Below are 4,440 nucleotides of genomic sequence, written 5' to 3' on the forward strand. Positions count from 1 at the left end.
ACACACACACACACACTCTCTCTCTCTCTCTCTCTCTCAAAAGAAATAAACTTAAAAAAAAAAAAAAAGGTAACACTACAATTCCAAATCGTATGGTGGTTCCAAACCAGGAGGACCCTTGCTCTGAAAGTAGCCAACTGAAAATATTGGCACGTATTCCAACTTAGGGGAGAAAAGTTCTCCCTGTGGAGGCAAAACCCTGAGTCCTGTATGCCTCCTGGAAATGCCTGCTTAACTTGGCCACAAAAGCAGAACAGTGAATACTCTGCAAGAGCCCATTGAAAGAATTAACTGAGTGCATTTGCGAAAATACAGTGCAGGTATGAACATAAAGCTCCAGCTGGTGAACTTTTTGCAAAACAGCAAAACTTCAAATGTGTTTTTTGTTTTAATTTTTTTTAACGTTTATTTATTACTGAGAGAGAGAGACAGAGCATGCACATGGGAGGGGCAGAGAGAGGGACAGACACAGAATCTGAAGCAGGCTCCAGGCTCTGAGCTGTCAGCACAGAGCCCAATGCGGGGCTTGAACTCACAAACCGTGAGGTCATGACCTGAGCCAAAGCCAGACACTTAACTGAGCCACCCAGGCGTCCCTCAGTGTGTGTGTGTGTGTGTGTGTTTTAAATGTCTATTTACTTTTGAGAGAGTGAGTGGGGAAGGTGCAGAAAGAGAGGGGGACAGAGGATCCAAAGTGGGCTCCATGCTGACAGCGGAGGGCCTGATGCTGGGCTCACGAACTGTGAGATCATGACCTGAGCCAAAGTCGGATCCTTAACCGACTGGGCCACCCAAGCGCCCCCTACCGAAGTGTGGTTACTTTTAATGGAAGCAATTAGGCCTTTGCAATATTGAGGTATATCTCCTTCTATTAAATGTGGGTCAAAGGAGGCAGGGGCCAAGTGCATTGGATGTCCTGTGACTATCCAGGGGGTGGATCTGAGATTTAGAAGGAACAATGGCAATGTGTCAGGCCAAGGTATTTGGAGGGTTTCTACAATCTTTGCCAGTTGAGGTTTATTAGTGCCGTGTTCAACTGGCCCTGAAGGTGGAGGCACAATTGTGTGGGGCTTGAACTCATGAGCTGTGAGATCATGACCTGAGCTGAAGTTGGACGCTTAACCAACTGAGCCACCCAGGCGCCCCTTAATGGTCTTTCTTTTAGGTGACTCATCTAGGGTACAAGTGAGGTGGTTTGCCAATTCAGTTAAATCTGGAGTAGACATAGTTTCCCATTCCATCCTGGTCCTTTTAACTAAAAGAGAAAGATCCTGGGGCGCCTGGGTGGCGCAGTCGGTTAAGCGTCCGACTTCAGCCAGGTCACGATCTCGCGGTCCGTGGGTTCGAGCCCCGCGTCAGGCTCTGGGCTGATGGCTCAGAGCCTGGAGCCTGTTTCCGATTCTGTGTCTCCGTCTCTCTCTGCCCCTCCCCCGTTCATGCTCTGTCTCTCTCTGTCCCAAAAATAAATAAACGTTAAAAAAAAAAAAAAAAAGAGAAAGATCCTGGCTTAGCCCATTAGTAAATTTGAAGGTCTCCCCAAGAGAATCTAACATCTAAAGGAAGACCAGAATTTTCTTTGGAAACAATCTGAAGTTAATTATAACAGTCATGAACAGGTTCATCATATTTTTGTGTGCAAGCCCGAATTTTGTTCCCATGACAGGTTTAGGAAAAACTGTTGCAATTGCTCGGTTGAACTTTTTGGCAAGTGTTCCAGCATTTTGCCATGAGTTAGGGGCTTGTTTTTTAAAATCCTGTTCATGATGTTCCCATCAGGCAAGCTTTATCCAAGGTTTGGCCTGGTCCTCACCAACAAATCTGAAAAACTGGTCTGGTGAATTTGAATAGCTAGTAATTCTTCAACAATCCTGTGAGGGTCTTCAGTCAGTTTCATAGGAAACTCTTTAGCTATGACTCACAATTCAGCCTTCATCCGGGGAACAGAAGACTTTTGGGGGTAATTGAATCCTCAGAAGACTTTCTTTTTATTATTTTTTTTTAAATCCTGGGGCGCCTGGGTGGCGCAGTCGGTTAAGCGTCCAACTTCAGCCAGGTCACGATCTCGCGGTCCGTGAGTTCAAGCCCCGCGTCAGGCTCTGGGCTGATGGCTCAGAGCCTGGAGCCTGTTTCCGATTCTGTGTCTCTGCCCCTCCCCCGTTCATGCTCTGTCTCTCTCTGTCCCAAAAATAAATAAACGTTGAAAAAAAAAATTTTAAAATCCTCAGATGACTTGACTTTAAAGGGGTCATGTGTCTGGAAAGAAAGAAAAGGGGAGAGGGAAAAGAGAGGCCTCATAAGCCCTTTGTCTTTAATTTTTTGCCTCGGTCTAGAAATTGTATTTTGCAGAAAGGCGATTTTAGATTCCTGATAACATTTGGAAGCTTTAAAACATCAAAAGAGGCATCCCATTCAGTTTTGACAATTTTAGATCCACGGTTGTTCAATTCAGTTTTGAGAAAAGTAAGTTTGAAGATATCGAAAGTTCCCCATAATGAGCATTCATGTTCTAAATTTTGGTTAAGTGATCCATTTAGTTAGAAATGCACATGAAAAGGGACTGAAATTTTTAAACATAAAACCAGCTGGTGTGCCAGAAAGGAGGGACACATTCTCAAAGCATTTTGGTTCCTGGGATCTCATTTGATACAGGTTTTTCTAGAGGGGAAAAAATATATATCCTAAACAGTCTAGTTCCAATGGGAATAGTTTCAAAAAGCAGTCAAACCAAAAGCCAAACAAGTACTCTAAGAAAGGACAAATCCTTAAAACAGATCCTGAATAAAGCCTAGAGGGCTTAAAACACAATAATGAGTGGAGCTTGAAATCCAGCAGTCAGAGAGTTACCTGCAAGCTCCAGTGTCAGTGAGAAAGCAGTGAGCTCAATGGTCCTGGTAGGTACTAGCACCTGTTTGCTCACCAGCCTCAGAGTTGTTGAGGCGGTGGGGTGGGATGGGGAGGGGATAGGGTCATCTCTGGATCCCACTTCTGACACCAAGTAATGTCAACCTTGAAATAAAACTATCAGTTATTCTACTAGCAAAAATGGGTTTATTTGGGATACTAGAGAATTACATTTTAGGACAAGCAACCTACAGCAAATACCATAGGCTAGTCCAACAAGCAAAGAAGAGAAATGTTATTTTATGAAGAAGGAGGAAGTTGGGTAGAGTTGTTTTGAACAAAAGTCCAATAGAGAAAAGCATGAGATCAAGGTGATGACAGTTTCTCATTAGCTGAGTTGCTAGTTCACTTCTTGTAGGAGATGCAATGTACATCTCTTCCTGTTGAGGCTATAATTCATGGTTCTTTCATATTGACAATTCTTCTGTTGGGGTCCATAATTGACAATTCTTCCTGGAATTGGCCTTGAGTGAGATGGCATGAGAGCTCCCCCTTCTGGCCTCCCGACCCATTTTAATGAGGCTTCCCTTTATTAATTTTCACAGTATCAATCTAGGATGGATGGGAGGAGGGCTAGTTGAGGGACAAGCAGGTGACTAAAACTGTAGCAGAAGGGATTCTGGGTGGGGATGGCCATGAAGTTCCAGCATGGGGTGGAGAATGAGATAAACCACAAAACTGCTTAGATTGTGCTCTATTCTATTTTTTTTTATTTTGATTTGTAATGTTTATTTATTTTTGAGAGAGAGAGAGCACGCGAGCTTGAGTGGGGGAGGGGTGCAGAGAGGGGTAGATACAGAATTCGAAGCAGGCTCCAGGCTCTGAGCTGTCAGCACAGAGCCTGAAGTGGGGCTTGAACCCACGAACCACGAGATCATGACCTGAGCTGAAGTCTGGCACTTAACCGACTGAGCCACCCAGGTGCACTGGTGCTCTATTCTTTACGCATTCTCTTACTTTATTCTTTCAGTGGGGCTCTACAATAGGTTTTATAAATATCCCCATTTTCTGATGAAGAAACTGAGACTTAGATATTAAGTGACCTGTACAACGTGGCAAATGGTGGAGCCAACCCCATTTGAACTTGAATACCACAGCCATGTATGTAACCTCTGGGGCTTCCCCAGACCCAGAAGTTACTGTTTAAGTCTTGATTTCCTGCCCCTCTCCCTCCTAGAGGATTCAGTGGTTGACTCAAGCCCAGCCATAGCCTCACCCACTCGCCCTTCCTTAGTCTATTTTGTGCCATATTTGCATGGCAGGTAGTAAAAGAAAACCCCTTTCACTTCCCTTCTGTGGTTTTAAGCCTCATGTTGCAAGCCTTAGAAAAACCTGAGTGGGCCTTAGGGGCCTCTAACCCTGGCTGAAAAGAAAGAAAAAAGAACTGAGAGTGGAGACCCCTGGGAGAAAGCCAGGAAAGGGAGGGAGCAGGAGTCTTGAGGCCCCGGGGGTGGGGGGGGGTCCAGAGGGAAGTGGGAGGAGCTCTCAACTACCCATCACTGGAGTCTGAGCCTTGGGAGGAAGAGGGAGGGGGTTGCA

Source organism: Lynx rufus, unplaced genomic scaffold, assembly GCF_022079265.1.
Source record: "Lynx rufus isolate CCGP_SWC_20201006 ecotype Redwood Valley unplaced genomic scaffold, mLynRuf1.p SCAF_2, whole genome shotgun sequence".
NCBI lineage: Eukaryota > Metazoa > Chordata > Mammalia > Carnivora > Felidae > Lynx > Lynx rufus.